Here is a 16,868-nt window from a genome sequence, read left to right on the forward strand (position 1 = left end):
TCCTGAGTTAAACCGTGCAGCATCCCCTTGCTCTGGTAAACAGACTGCTGCTTCTTCTATGCACAGGTTCTGCACGATCACATCGAAGTGTTCTGTAATTCTCATTCCTCTCTCTGCCATCCATAGGTTGTTATGATCCACACCGTCAAATGCCTTTTCGCAGGCAATAGAACACAAGTAAGCATCTTTCCTGTATTCGCTTCTTTTTGCCAAGATCTAGCTGACATCAGCAATGAACCCAGCTTGGATTTCTGGAACTCCGTGTCAGTGTACTGCAGCAAACATTATTTTTTAATTATCTTCAGTAAAATTTTATCTACATGTGGTATCAATTACATTATTCAATCATTTCTGCTTCTACTGGCCCTTCTTTCTTTGGAAGGGACACAAGTGTGGCTCTCTTCCCTTGGTTGGCCATATAACTCTCTTCCAAATTTCTTGGCATAGATGAGTGAGTGCGTCCAGTGCTCAACTGGTTTTAAAAATATTTCAATTGGCATTCCTTCAATCCCTGGAGCCTCGTTTTTTGCTAATACTTTCAGTGCAGCTTGGATTCGTCCTTCACTGCCACTAGTTCTTGGTCATAACCTACCTCTTGAAATGGTTGGATGTCAATCAGTTCTTTTTGGTACTATGTCTGTGTATCTTTAAACCTTCTTTTGATGGTTTTTAAATTATTCAATATTTTGCCCATGGAATTCTGCAATATTTCTATTCAAGTCTTGTTTTATTGTTTTGTTTTCCTTCAATTCTTTCAGCTTGAGATATGGTGAGCACGTCGTTTCTATTGTTTTCTAACTTTGCTTCTCTGAACATTTCATTACAGTGTTCTACCTTCTCAAACTGCCCTTTTGTGTTCAGCTCTTGCAAGTCAGCATTTCTTCCATTAGCTACTCTATGTTCAAGACCAAATTTCAGTCTCTTCTTCGGACATCCACTTTCTCTTGTCTTTCCTTCCTGTTTTTTAAATGGCATCTTGCTTTCTTCACACCTAATGCTGCTGGCGGTATCCAGCATGGCATTAGGTTGTCTGTCACGAAGGTTCACTGAGTCCAATCTGTTCTTGGGATGATATGGAAATTCAGCGGAGAGAGACTCAAGGTTGTATTTTGGCTCTTGTGACCTTGTTTTAATTTCCTTCGACGTTAACCTGAACTTACATATGAGCAATTGGTGGTCTTTTCTATAGTTGGCCCCTGGTCTAGTTTTGACTAATCTTATTGAGCTTCTTTGTCATCTATTCCCAAAGATCTAGTTGATTTAATTTCTATGTAAATGGGTTTAAGATGTTGGGAAATAAGGTATTTGTAGTTAGTTAATAAGGTGTTGTTCTTGCAAAATTCGATCATGTGATCTCCAGCATCATCCAGCTACTCATTCCTCTCTATTTCCAACTTCTGAATCCCAATGACTCATAATTATCAATGCAGTTTGATGGCGAGTTTGGTCAATTTCAGAATGAAGAAGCTAGTGGAATTCTTCAATTTGTTCATAATTAGCTTTAGTGTTTGGTGCTTACATTTGAGTAATAGTTGTATTAACTAGACTTCTTTCTAGGCCTATAGATAGTATTCTATCACAGAAAGACTTATACTTGAGAATAGACCATAAAATGTTCTTTTTTCCCCCTTTAACAATTTAAATCATTTTATTCCAGGCTCATGCAGCTCTTATCATGATCCATCCATCCATCCATTGTGTCAAGCACATTTGTATATATGTTACCATCATCATTTTCAAACATTTTCTTTCTACTAAAGCCCTTGGTATCCGCTCATTTTTCCACTTCCTCACCCTCCCTCCCTCATGAACCTTTGATAATTTTATTTTCAGGTCCTACACCAACCACTGTCTCCCTTCACCCACTTTTCTGTTATCTGTCTCCCTGGGAAGGGGTTGTATGTAGATCATTGTGATCAGGTTCCCCTTTATCCCCCTATCTTCCCCTTATCCTCCTGGTATCCCTGCCCTCATTATTGGTCCTGAGGGGTTTATCTCAGGATTCCCTGTGTTTCCAGCTCTTATCTGTACCATTGTACATCCTCTGGTCGAGCCGGGTTTGTAAGGTAGAATTGGGGTCATAATAGTGGAGGGAGGAAGCATTAAAGAACTAGAGGAAAGTTGAATGTTTCATCAGTGCTATACCACACCCTAGCTCTTCTCTTCCTTGTGACCCTTCTGCAAGGGATTTGTCCAATTGTCTCCAGATGGGCTTTGGGTCTCCACTTTGCACTCCCCCTCATTGACATTGATATAACTTTTTTGTTCTGGGGAAAGATTCTTTTTGATGCTGACAGCAACCCCATTTCTTTTCGATATGCCATTCACAGCATAGTAAAACCATAGGACTGTCCAACTCAAACTGGCCAGTGCCATTTCTGTTCACTCGTGCCTAGGACATTGATCTAAATGTGTTTTATTTCATTTTTAATGATTTCCAAATTTTTCCAGATTCATATTTTGTAAATACCATGATCCTTTTATTAATGGATGTTTGAAGCTATTGCTCACTGTCAAGGAGTAGTTTCTGAGTAATAGCAACCCTATGGGACAAGGCAGAACTGCCCTTGTGGGTTTCAGAGACTGGAGATCTTTACAGAAGTAGAAGATCTACTTAGAGCAGGAGAAAGACAAGGCTTTCTACTCCCATAAAGAATTGCAGTCTGGGAAACCCTCATGAGTCGTCTGTAATGTCCTACAGGGTTGCTATGAGACAGACACTAGTCCATGATGGGGGGTTGGCAGATACTTCTTCACATTTTGAGTGTTGCCCCCTCAGTAAATGAAGGTCCCCAAAGTTGTAGTCCATCCTTGTCATTCGGGTCAACTCTTCTTCCAGTAGGCTGCTCTCATCCAGCTATATGTTTAGTGCCGTCCAACATGAAGGGCTTGTTGTCCAAGACTGCATCAGCCAACCTTCTGTCTCCTAATGGTTTCCATGACCAATCCCTCTGATTGGACCACCTCTCCTTTCTTCCTACTCTGTCCTAGTCTGAGAGTTCTACTGAAATCTGTTCACCCTGTTGTTACTTGAGATACCAATGGCATGGCTTCCAGAATCACGGCAACAGGCACGCCACCGCAGCACAGTGGGTTACAGAAATATCACATGTAGAATTTGGAACGGGAAGAACCCAACGTGTACTTATAACCAATGTACAGACCTATTTTTAGAGGAAAACCAGAGGGAGGGGAAAAAATGAGAAGCTGATGCCAGGGTCTTAGGTGGAGAGCAAATGTTTTGAGAATGATGTATGGATGGATTGTGATAAGAGTTGTATGAGTCCCTAATAAAACTATAAAAAATATTTCCAAACAAAAAAAAGAGAGAAATCCTTATACTGAAGCGGAGGGGGAAAAAAAAGAGGAAAACCTCTGAAATGTATGATTCTCGTGTGTCTTGTTCAAGTGGATCATGGGGATGGCACAGGATGGAAGAGGGTTTCATTCCTCCATGCATTGGTTGCCATGCATTGGGGGGCAGACTCCTCAGAGGCTAACAGACACCAGCCCAGCCCCCTGTGAACGCCTCCTAGCTCAGTGAATGGACTTCAGGCAGGGTAGGGTCTTTAGGAGGAGGAGGACAGATAGCCTTAGCACCACCCAGCTCTCATCATGCTTCCTCACCCCTCCTTTCCTTTAAAGCTGCTCAAGAAAGAATTAGAAAGCCTACAAAACCCAGCTGGTCTGAAAATAAATATAAATATATATAATCATTTTATTAGGGGCTCATACAACTCTTATCATAATCCATACATACATCAATTGTATAAAGCACATTTGTACATTCATTGCCCTCATCATTCTCAAAACATTTTCTCTCCACGTAAGCCCCTGGAATCAGCTCCTCATTTTTCCCCCGCCCTCCCCGCTCTCCCCTCCCTCATGAACCCTTGATAATTTATAAATTATTTGTCATATCTTGCCCTGTCTGATGTCTCCCTTCACCCACTTTTCTGTTGTCCATCCTCTAGGGAGGAGGTTATATGTAGATCCTTGTAATCGCTTTCCCCTTTCCACCCCACCCTCCTTCTACCCTCTCAGTATCACCACTCTCACCATTGGTTCTGAAGGGATCATCTGCCCTGGATTCTCTGTGTTCCCAGTTCCTATCTCTACCAGTGTACATGCTCTAGTCTAGCTAGCTTTGTAAGGTATAATTGGGATCATGATATTGGGGCATGGAGGAAGTACTCGGGAACTAGAGGAAAGTTGTATGTTTTATCATTGCTACACTGCACCCAGACTGGCTCGTCAACTCCTCGCAACCTTTCCGTAAGGGGATGTCCAATTGCCTACAGAGGGGCTTTGGGTCTCCACTCCGCACTCCCCCTTTATCACAATGACATGATTTTTTTGTTATGATGATGCCTGACACTTGATCCCTTCAACGCCTCGTGATCACATAGGTTGGTTGGGCTTTGTTGCTTCTGAGCAAGATGGCTGCTTGTTTACCTTCAAGCCTTTACGACCCCAGATGCTATATCTTTTGATAGCCGGGTACCATCAGCTTTCTTCACCACATTTGCTTATGCGACCATTTTTCTTCACCGATCATATCGGGGAGGTGAGCACACAATGATATGATTTTTTGTTCTTTGATGCCTGATAACTGATCCCTACGGCACCTTGTGATCATGCAGGCTGGTGTGCTTCTTCCATGTGGGCTTTGTTGCTTCTGAGCTAGATGGCTGCTTGTTTATCTTTAAACCTTTAAGACCCCAGACGCTATAACTTTTGATAGCTGGGCAACATCAGCTTTCCTGAAGTATATTTAAAAGCATTCTACTAGCATACATTTAAGTTATCTTTAATCACAAGGAATGGACAATCAAGCTACCAATGACAGCACTACATTCATTATTGAACCATGCCAAGGGTAGGGAGAGCGAAGCAGGTGGAATAGGGGGACATATGTATATATATACATATATTATATATACATATATATATTTACATGAAATGTTAAAGTCCAATTCTTGAAGTCCAGGGAGCAATAGTTGATCTCACATATTCCTTCAAATAAAAATTTTAAAATAAGCAGATGAACTTCCCAGAGCATCATTTTTAATGTTTCTGAAAGCAACAGACACACATCCATCAATATATACATGTGATACGGCTGTTGTCATTTTTAATAGGGGAAAGGGCAGCAGTCATGAAGACAGTTTGGTGTATTTTAAAGACATCGCCATTTAAACTTCAATTTCCCTTTTCCCCTCATCTCTGTTGTTTTGTTTCGTTTTGTTGGAGTTGTGTGTGTGTGCACGTTGTTTCTTTGTTTTGATTCATTGGAGTGGCAAGAGAGTATACAAACTGAGCATTGTGAAGATTGCTTCAGAGACACTCTGGGGATATAACCACTGACTTAGGAATTTCCTGGAGGGACAGTACGACCAGGACAACTGGACACAATCACCTCCAGCTGTTCCACAGAAACAGTTCAGTGAGGGGTTGCTAAGACACATCTCTCTTCAGACTTGCTGTAAGTTTGAACAATACAAACAGTACCGAATAGATCTCTCTCTCTCTCTCTCTCTCTCTCTCTCTCTCTCTCTCTCTCTCTCTCTCTCTCTCTCCCCTTGTCCACCCCCCAAAGTAGCAGAGTGTTTGAAAAGACATACGCTTCTACAGTCAATGGATTAGCCTATGGAGCAAATATGTCTCCTAGATCAGGCCAATGTGTTTGCGTCTACGTAAGAAAATAAACACCATAACTCTGACTCTGTCTATGTGGCACTGAAGTTGGCTGTCTCTGCTCTAGAAGCAACTGTAAAATCATATTGCATTTTGGCAGAGGGGCCAATGATTTCGTGCTGTCAGGAATGCGTCTATGTAATCCATGTGGCAAGCTGCATGAACTGGGAAAATGTCAGTGTTGCTGTCTGAGGCTTGGCAGCCAGGAACCATTTATTTAGAAAAATTGACATGGCCTGAAACCATGCAAAACATGACCTGCCCGGTTTGTCAGCTTACAGACAGAGACCAGCCTCAGCGCTTCAATCAGCACACGAGCTAGGGGAAAAATTAATTTTTTTGTCTTTTCTAATTCACCCTACAGGAAAAAAAGTATTTATCCTGTAAGATAAAGGCATTTATACTGAAGAATACTGTCTTTCACCAAATCAAGAAATACAGATGGACATTCGTAGACCAAGAGTTCTCAAAATAAATAAGCTAGCTGGTTTCAATGAAATGCGCCTGCAGTAAATGGGGGACATTTGCATGTCATTGCCTTCAGATACCTTTTTAATTGCTTTTGGCTCTGGATTCTTGGCTTTCAGAATAGTTATAAAGTGCCCATGCTCAGTGCATCATAGAGTAAATTCTATAGTCTGTGTGACTCCATGGAGGAAACAGTAAACACTAAAAAGATCAAGTTTGTTCACTCATCTTTGTAACTAGCATGATATTATTAGACAGTTTAAAAAATGTAATCCCAAAGGCATGAGACAGAGAGGGATTTTTTAGGTCAGAAGGACCTTAGACCTGACCTGGAGCACAGAGGAGAAAGTGGTCTCAATAACTCGTGGGGAAGTGGGGTGGGCCTAGCTGGCCCTCACCAAGGTGCTGTTCTTTGCCTTTACTTCCAGTGTGCCTCCAACTGACCTCAGATGTTTCTATCTCATTTTCCACGCTGCTTCCTCTAAAGTCTTTTCATTGGCCTTATCAGCCAGTGAATTTAATGCCTTTAAAATTGTTGAGAGAGGGATTTCCAGTTCTGCCTATAAAAGATGAAGGGTTCCAGAAATAGCTTTTCCACCGTAAACAACTAGAAAATTGAAATAAAATATACGAAACACAGGCAATACAGCACAGCGACCTGCGTGGCGAAGCCCTATTATTATACCAGATCACAGCCTTGACGTAGTTCCCAAATAACGGCTCTGGGAAAGGAAAGAACATCTTGCTGAGTGGAAGAATCAGGGCGCTGTTTGGGCAGGCCAGGGCAGCGGTGACTTTCGGAGCAGAAGTTGAGAGAAAACAAGAGGAGCAGGGAAAGAAGGCGGTGGTTCTTCTGTGTATTTTACTCCTCTGTGTGTCTGTAAGGAGAAATCCCCTGTTCCTGCTCAAGAAAAGCTTTTGAGAAAAGATCAACTACTGAGGAACTAGACATGAACAATTACCGGACATCACATAAAGCCCCAAACTTTGAGTTTCCTTCGTTTGTAGTAGAGAGATTGAGCTGAAGATGGGACCGCCTCGTAAAGAACCTAGAAGCTCAATCCCTTTTAGGAGGCATTCAATTAGTTTTAGATTCCAGTCAAGTTTGAAATTTTCCCCAAACAGCTTTAAAAGCCACAAAATTATAAGCTAACCTGTAAGTAACCTGATGGCTTTCAGAAAAATCCTAAAGAAAAGCTTTCATTGTTTATTATCCAATCTACTAAAATCACTACACATAGAAGGAAACAGAAAAATGTGACCCCCCTACTCAGGCAAAATAGAGGAAGATCCCAAAATGACAGATACTGGGCTTAGCAGACAGGTCCGTCAAAAGAACGAGTATAAATATGCACTGTGGGCCACTGGCTCTGCATCCGTGGGTTCAACCAACTCAAACTAAACTTGCCGCCATCAAGTCGATGACACTGTGGTCATTGGGGACAGGACTGCCCCTATAGGTGTCTAAGACTGGAACTCATTCAGGGAGTAGAAAGCCTCATCTTTAACCCCCGGAGTGGCTGGTGGGTTCAAACCACTGACCCTCTGGTTAGCAGCCCATTGTAAAATGATTACGCTGCAAGAGCTCTTTCAGCCAATGGTGGATTGAAAATAATTGGAAGGGGATGCGGGGGGAAGCAAATAAGTAGCTATAGCAATCCCTCATATGCTACAAGGGAGCATAAAGTGCTACTTGCATAGCATTTACATTGCATTCGGTATTACAGGTAATCCAGATATGATATAAAATATACAAAGAAAAGCACATGTTAGCTGCAAGTACTATACCATTTTATATAAAGAATTTGAACACCTATGGATTTCAAGACTCCTGGAACCAATCTCCCATGAATACCAAAAAAAAAACCCCAAACAAATATAAACTAAAGCATGAACAAAACAGTCACTGCCACCAAGCTGTTTCTGATTCACAGCAATCCTAGAAGGACAAGGTATGACTGTCCCTCCGAGTTTCTAAGGCTGTATTCCGTCACTGGAGCACAAAGCCTTGCCTTTCTGCTGTGGAAGCAGCTGGGGGTTTGGAATTGCTGACCTTGTGATTGGCACCCGACACTACTGCCACCAGGGCTTCTCCATGAGCACAAGAAGATAAGAAAATAAATAGATGAGGGGGATTTCAAAAGGTTCATAGAAAAATGGTATTAAAAGAGAAAGGAATTTCCCCCCACAAACTTTGAAGCCACCACATGTTTTTAAAACCTCAAATGGAACTTTTTTCAAAAAAGAAAAATACACCACTTTCCATTTTAAAGTACACTAGATGGGCTTAACGGTAGATTGCACACTACAGAAAACAAAGATCCGTGATCTTAATGACAGACATGGAAACAACACATGAAGCATAGAAAGAAAAAAGACTGAGATAAATTAATATAGTCTTAGTGACTTGTTAGTCACCATCAAGTGGTCTACTATATACCTAAGTGCCCAAAGAGCAAAAGGAAGGAAAGAAATGTATCCATTTTTAACTATACACCCACAGATCTAAGATGCTTAATGAAACATAAGAAGACTAACATGATAAGAACACATGACAGCCCAGCACTGAGGGGGGTCTCCCCACTCACACCAGTCCATGTCCCACGACCCATCTGGAAGTGAAGGCCCAGGGGACCATGGGAGAGGGTGTTGGTGGTCAGGAGGTGTTTGGGCCTTGGGTGGGGGAAGCCAGAGCCCGTGACTAGGAGGCTGATGGGGGGATGACAGCCAGGTCCCATCTGTGGGAGCCTGAGAGCGCAGCTAGGGGCAAGCACCCTTCCACCAGCAGCTCCAGCCCATGGGTCAGGGCACCCGCCCCCCATGTCCTAGACAGGACCCTTCTGTGGTCTTTGTCTTGGTTTTTCTTAAATAAACGGTGCTATCCCTGCCCAAAAAAGAATACATGACAGGATGTCATAGTCAAAGTGCATAAAAACATATTGTTACAAAAAATTAATAAAAGTAGTCAGAATAAGAAGAGGCCATTGCAGGCAGAGAAACAAAGATAGAATGATATTTTATCCTGGTCAGAATGACATCCTAAGAGATTAAAGAAGTAAGCCAAGACTTGGGTTGTTGTTGCTGTGGTTGTAGATGCGATTGAGTGGCTTCCAACCCATTGCAACCCTCTGCACAACAGAATGAAACACGGCCGGGTCCAGAGCCACCCTCACCATTGTTCCTGTGCTCGAGCCCTTTGTAACAGCCGGGGTGTCAGTCCCTCTCCTGGAGGACCTTCTTTTTCCTCTGCTTCCCTACTTTACCAACCCCTCTCCCAGGGACTGGTCACACCTGGCAACATGTCCAAAGTAGGTAAGCCAAGTCCCACCATCCTCACCTCTAAGGAGCACACTTCTTCCAAGACAGATAAGTTAGTCCTTCTAGCAGTCCATGGTACTTTCAATATTCTTCTCCAGCACCACAATTCAAATGCATCAAGTCATCTTCAAACTTCTTTATTCAATATCCAACTTTCAACTAAAGACACAGGGCCTAAGGGAGTCGTGACCTTGGTGGAAAATCCGACATGAGTTCCAGGGACCCAGGAGGACAGGACTCTGGCCGGGTGGGGAGCACATTCCCACAGTTGAGGCTGCTGTAGCTGCAGCCATAATGGGAGAAATGGTACACGAGCTGGATGCAGAGTTTGCTGGGGAACCGGCAACCCACTGAGAGTGAGTGAGAGGCTTCTGCACGATGGACTAATCAAACAGAATTGAGGGCAGCTTGCAAAGCAACTGAACAAGCCAATGGCCAAATATGAATAAACTCGTCATTAAAACTGAAAGCAAGTTTGTCATCAAAGGTGACAGAATGGGTTGGTAACTGGAAACAAAATGGATAACAATCAGCCTTTGGAAGAGATGGAGTCAACAGAAATGAATCTGAGAAGATGGATCAAGCTTCCCACGTCATGGAGAGCCAGTAAAAGTACATTCCTGGCCATCGAAGCTCAAAGGCAACAAAAAGCTAAGAGATTGGCCACAAAATGAGCTAGAAAATAAGACTTACTTTCTATCACAGGTTGGTAACTTTATCTTTTGGTGTTGTATTTGTGGAAGTCAACTTCCAAAGCTTTCTTCCCTTTTTCTCATGGCCATGTCCTTATAAAACTGTTTTCCTCAGAAATAGAAGAAAGAATTAAGAGGCAAAGGACATTTATAGAGGTCTAAATATGGGCATGAACACATGTAAGCATATTTTTATATAATGATAGGGGAATCAATCTATGTTCATATATTTATATGTTAAATATTAAGGTAGCAGATGGACATTGGGCCTCTAATCGAGAACTCCCTCAATGCAAGAACAATTTGTTCTATTAACCAGGCATTCCTTGATGCTTGCCTTCCCGACACGATTGCTGAAGACAAAATAGACACATAAGCAAATGTGGTGAAGAAAGCTGATGGTGCCCAGCTATCAAAAGATATAGCATCTGGGGGTCTTAAAAGCTTGAAGATAAACAAGCGGCCATCTAGCTGAGAAGCAACAAAGCCCATATAGAAGAAGCACACCAGCCTGTGATCATGAGATGTTGATGGGATCAGGTATCAGGCATTAAAGACCCAGAACAAAAAATCATATCATTGTGAATGAGGGGGAGTCCGGAGTGGAGACCCAAAGCCCATCTGTAGACAATTAGATGTCCCTCTACAGAAGGGTTGCGGGGAGGAAATGAGCCAGTCAAGGTGCAGTATAGCACCGATGAAACATTCAACCTTTCTCTAGTTCTTTAATGCTTCACTGCACTCCACCCCACTATCATGATCCCAATTCTACCTTGCAAATCAGGCTAGACCAGACCATGTATCCTGGTACAGATAAGAGCTGGAAACACAGGGAATCCAGGCCAGATAAACCCCTCAGGACCAATAATGAGAGTAGTGATCCTAGCAGGGGAAGGGGAAGGTGTGGGCAAAAAAGGGGAACTGATCACAATGATCTACATAAACCCCTCCCAGGGGGATGGACAACAGAAAAGCAGGTGAAGGGAGACATCGGTGTAAGGCATGAAAAAAAATGTATAAATTATCAAGGGTTCATGAGGGAGGGAGTGCGGAGTGGGGTGGGGAAGTAAAAGAGCTGATACCAAGGGCTCAAGTAGAAAGAAAATGTTTTGAAAATGATGATGGCAACATATGTACAAATGTGCTTGACACAATGGATGGATGGATGGATGGATGGATGGATGGATGGATGGATGGATGGATGGATGGTGATGAGTTTTATGAGCCCCCAATAAGATGATTTTTTTAAACCCAAAAAAAGTGGTTTTCCTTATTTTGTTTCTACCTCTTTGTAAGATTGATATTTACCATGGCTTGGGTCAGGCTTATCTTATTCTTCAAGGATGTTACTACATCCTTGTTTTTGAAAAGCCAAAAAGGTCTTATCCAGCAGATTTACCTAATGCAGTGCATTGTTTGATCTTCTGACTGCTGCTTCCATGAGAATTTCTTATGGATCCAAGCAAGATGTAATCCTTGACAACTTCAACCCTTTCTCCATTTATCATGATGTTCCCTCTCAGGCCAGTGGTGAGGATGCTGGTCTTCTTCACACTGAAGAGCAATCCATACTGAAAGTTGCAGTCCTTGATCTTCATCAGCAAGTAATTCAAGTGATTCAAGGTTTCTGTACTAAGTATAAACATCACCTGAAAATGTAGGCAATATACAATCTCCTTTCATCAAAACAAAAGCTGAGCTTAACATCACCAGCATAACTGTGTCACAGGAAATGGATTTCCAAAACCAAACTCCCTGTCACTGAATCAATTCTGACTCACAGTAACCCTGTAGGACAGAGTAGAACTGGCCCTGTGAGTTTCGGAGGCTGTCAATCTTCACAGGAACAGGAAGTTCCATCTTTCTCCCATGGAGTGGCTGGTGGGTCTGAACCAGTTACCGTGTAATTATCAGCCCAATGTATAACCCCCAAGGCCATGAACCCAGGACTCCATAGAAATCACTATAGGTAAAGGCAAATAATAACAAACAGAAAGTCTGTATCTCTACAAAAGAAATGACGATCAGGGGAAATAGTACAGGTGTCACTGTTAGGTATCATCGAGTCAGTTCCTCCTACGCAGAGAGACATTCTGTACATCAGAATGAAACACTGCCGATTGAGTGCCAATCACATAATCATTGCTAGGTTTCAGCCCATTGCTGCAGTTACTGTGTCGACCCATCTAATTGAGACGGACATCTACTTAATCAAGCAAGATGTCCTTCTCCAGGGCTGAGCTCTCCTGATAACATGCCCACATGACAGAAGATGAAGTCTTGCCATGCTCACTTCTATAAAGCTTTCTGGTTTTACTTCTTCCAAGTCAGATTTATCCATTTCTTCTAGCAGTCCATAATATAGCCAACATCTGTCACCAAAACCTTATTCTTTGGTCCTTCTTATTTATTGCATAGCTTTACATGTGCCAAGAGCAATTATGAATATCATGGCTTGAGTCAAGTGTACTTGCTTTTGAGCACTTTATAGAGGTCTTTTGAAGCAAATTTTTCCTATGCAGTAAGTCATTTATTTCTTGACTGCTGGGTCCATGAGTATTGATTGTGAATCCAAGTAATAGACCAAGAGATGCTGTATGGTTTAGCATCTGGAAAGGTGTGCAGCAAGTTTGTGTTATTTCAACATACTTCATAAGTATACTCAGCAAGTAATCTGAGAAGTTGGTATAACTATATGTAAATTTGAGTAGTTTTTTAAGTTCCTTTAAAATATAATTGACTGCCTAAACCAAAAAGTATTAGAAGATTATATCATACTGTGTTTAATACAAATAGGAGTAAAAACATAACAGCAGTAGCACTTAAGAAGGAAGGGAAATGGAAATATGTGTTGGGAGGTTCACTCTACGTATGAAGTATACACTCTATGTATACTATGTGAAGATAATGTGATGTTAATGGTGCATATTGAAAACCCTACACAAATCACATTTAAAATATTAAAACAAAAAGCCAGCTTCATTAAGCCAATGCTATATATAAAAGAACACTCTAATAATGATTCATTAGTTAACCCAAAAGAGTCCTGAAGATGTATAAACAAAAAGGAGAGGGGGGAGAGAAAGATTAAATGAAGCAACAAGAAAATAAACAAATAAACAGAGGAGCTTTGAACCTAAGTACATTGGCAGCAAGCAGTCTAAACACTCCAAAAAGAGATTATCAAGATTTTTTAAAAGCAAGTTTCGAAATATGTGACACCTAGAATAAACCCAATCTAAAGAACCAAAAAGAAAATAAAATGTTAGAAAAAGCAAGTTAGAATGGCTTTATTTCCATCAGCCAAATCAGAATTCAGACAGGAACTATTACCAAGGATAAAAAAAGGATACTTCCTCATGACAAAAGAGTGAATCCCTCAGGAAGACACAATCCTAAAGATTTATGCACTTAAACATAGATATTTAAAATAAGTGAAGTAGAAAATGATAGAATGGTGGGGAAAGCACACAGGTCTACAATTGCATTTGAAGATTGAAGTACTGTTCTCTCAGTAATTGGTAGAAGTAGACAGCACTGACAACTAGAGCGATACTGACGACAGCTTACTATTCCACTGAGCAACGTGAGTACATAGTCAAGTGCCCACACACTTGAATACAGTCTGGTTCTTAAAATAATACTCGGTACATTTAAATGTATCGAACACATACAGTACTTATTCTCAACTGTAAGTGAAACAAAAAATATTTTTGGAAAATCCCCTACACATTTCTAAGTAACAATAGAATGAAAAAAAATTTTAAGAAAAATACAACATATCAAAATGCATAGGAGGCAGCTAATATAGAAGGCAGAGAGAAAGGAATGACATAGAATATTCAAATCAATAATGTAAGTTTGACTTTCAGGAAGTAATTAATTAAACATTAAGTAAGCAGATGGGAAAGGTAACTGAATTAAAAGCAGAAATCAATTAAATAGAACAAAGGAAATCAGTGACAACAAAAACCGTTAATTTCAAAAGTTTCAAGAAATTGATAAACTTCTGAGCAGATTGGTTGAAGAAGGAGAGAAGTCGTAAATTCTCCACATCTGGAGTGAAAGAGGGATATTCCACAAATCTCTGAGATAAAAGAATTATAGTCATCCAAATATTCTGAACAATTCATTCTAGTAATTCTGACAGCTTAGGCTCAACAAGTAAATTCTTTTAAAAGCACAAACTTCCAAAGTCATTCAAGAAGAAATAGGTGGCCTTCATCTATTAAAAAACTGAGTGTACAGTTAAAAACCTTCCCCAAAAGATATTTGAAGTTCAAATGATGGCCCTATTAAATAATTAAGGAAGAAATCATATAAATTCAATACAATTTTTAAAGGAAGCCAACCTTACACTAAGTCTAAAATCAAAGATATTACTTGTCTATGCCAAGAAGTTTGAAAGACAACTGCTTGACCAATCCACTGGAAGAGATCCATATTTGTCACATTCCAAAGAAAGGCGACACAACAAAATGCTCAAAATTAGAGAAGAATATTGTGAATATCACATTTAAGTAAAATCTTGCTGATGATCATCCGACAGGGTTGCAGTAGTACATTGACAAGGAGCTGCCAGAGATTCCGGCCAGATTCAGAAAAGGACATAAATTATCAAAGGTTCGTGAAGGAGGGAGGGTGTGGGACGGGGGGGAAAACAAACGAGGAGCTGATACCAAGGGCTCAATTAGAAAGAAAATGTTTTGAGGATGTTGATGGCAACAAATGTACAAATGTTCTGGACACAATGGATGGATGGATGGATGGATGGATGGATGGATGGATGGATGGATTGTGATAAGAGTTGTATGAGCCCCCAATAAAATTATTTTTAAATATTATCTTTGATAATAAAAATGTGTATTCGTTTAAAAAAAATTTTAAAGACTAAACTCCTCACAACTGTACAAATCTTTATGATAGCTGGAGAAAAGATTGAAGTTGTCCAGATTTAATTTTCTTGGATCCACAATCAGTGCTCACGGAAGCAGCCATCAAAAGACCAAACAAGGCATTGCACTTGGTAACTCTGCTGCACAAGACCTTTTTCAGAGTGTTGAAAATCAACAAGAATATTAATTTGAAGTCTAAGGAGAACTTGACCCAAACCATAGTATTGTCAATTGCTTCATATGTGTGTCAAAGGTGGACATAGAATAAGGAATTCTGAAGAATCTGTATATGTGAATTATGGTGTCAGCAAAGAATATTGAAAGTCCCATGGACTGCCAGAAGAACAGACAAACCTGTCTTGGAAGAAGTACAGCAAGAATGTTCTTTAGAAGCCAGGATGACGAGACTTTGTTTCATCTACTTAGAATATGTCATCAGAAGAGACCAGTCCCCGAGTGAACGCAAACATAAGAACAATGCAAAGGATGACGGAGGACAAAGCAGGATTTTGTCCGGTTGTACATAGGGTTGTTGTGATTTACAACAGACTCGGTAGCACCTAACAACAAAACAACATGACAACCAAGGGACTGCACGCTGCGAGGGCAACTCCTCCTCAGCCACGTTTCAGTGCCTACGACACACAGGCCAGTCGTCCTGGCCTGCTCTGACGCCATTCTGTTCCATTCATGACGCCCTCCATAGCTGACAATGGTTCCATGCTACCCATATGGTTTTCCGGGGCTGCTTCCTCTGCCGGGGGCAGCTGAGTCCTTGTTTGTCCATCCTGTCCTCTGCGGGTCACCCTGCTGGCAATGGACATCCCAGTGACATCGCTTTCAGCATCACAGCAAAACAGAAGTCACCATAGAATGACAGCCTGACAGACAAGTGATGGCTGTGTTTTCAGAATGCCATCAAATCCCAGTACAATCAAACAGTTGCCTTCCTGGGCGATCTGCTGGAGCAGTTAGGTGTAAGGCCGAGAGGTCTGCTTAAGAAGATCATGATGTGTTTCAGGAATTCTGAAGGAGTCATCTGAATAGACTTTTCTCAAAGGACGCAGGACGATTATGTGGGTTTATTAGGAAACATTTTTCAAAAACTGCATTGGTAATAATTTATCAGTTGATCTCCCTTTGGACTCATTTTATAGCCGTTTCAGTTAAGCAACAACAACAACAACAACAAGTGAAGGGGATCTACAAGGGATGAAGCCTCTGCTGAGGACCCTCCGACCATGGACCAGGGATGGGACTAAGCCTTGCTCGCATACAGAATACATTGGAAACTGGATTGATACAGATGCAGTTGGGTTAACATGCAGCGCCCTATCATTGGATCTCCCCTATGATCCATTTGAAGTATGGCCAGAGTTCTCTTTAGAGGCAAAGATGGCAAGACTTCATCTTACAGACTTTGGACATATTGTCAGGAGAGACCAGTCCCTGCAGAAGGACATCATGCCTAGTAAAGTGGAGGGGCAACGAAAAGGCGGAAGGTCCTCCAGGCGGTGCATTGACACCATGGCGGCAACGATGGGCTCAATTGTCAGGGTGGCACAGGGCCATGCAGTGTTTCCTTCCAGCCTCACGGTGGATTGGCACCAACTCGGGGCACCTAACCACGACAACATGGTGCATTTACATTTGTTCTAGTTCTTATTTTTTCTGTTTTCTTCTGATTGAGGTTTTTCCTCTGCTGTACTTTGTTACAGCTGCTAGTTGTTTGTTTCTGTATATGAAATCCCGGAGAAGTAAATTTAGAGAGGGAAAATTATGCATTAATTGCTCCTGA

At 41.4% G+C, this 16,868-nt stretch overlaps 1 pseudogene; it reads left to right on the forward strand.

Annotated features, from left to right (window-relative positions):
- LOC142446121 (glyceraldehyde-3-phosphate dehydrogenase-like) overlaps window positions 1–16,868 on the forward strand; it is a 144,078-nt pseudogene that overhangs the window by 80,907 nt on the left and 46,303 nt on the right.

The sequence above is a fragment of the Tenrec ecaudatus genome, chromosome 4, assembly GCF_050624435.1.
Source record: "Tenrec ecaudatus isolate mTenEca1 chromosome 4, mTenEca1.hap1, whole genome shotgun sequence".
NCBI classification, from domain to species: Eukaryota; Metazoa; Chordata; class Mammalia; order Afrosoricida; family Tenrecidae; genus Tenrec; species Tenrec ecaudatus.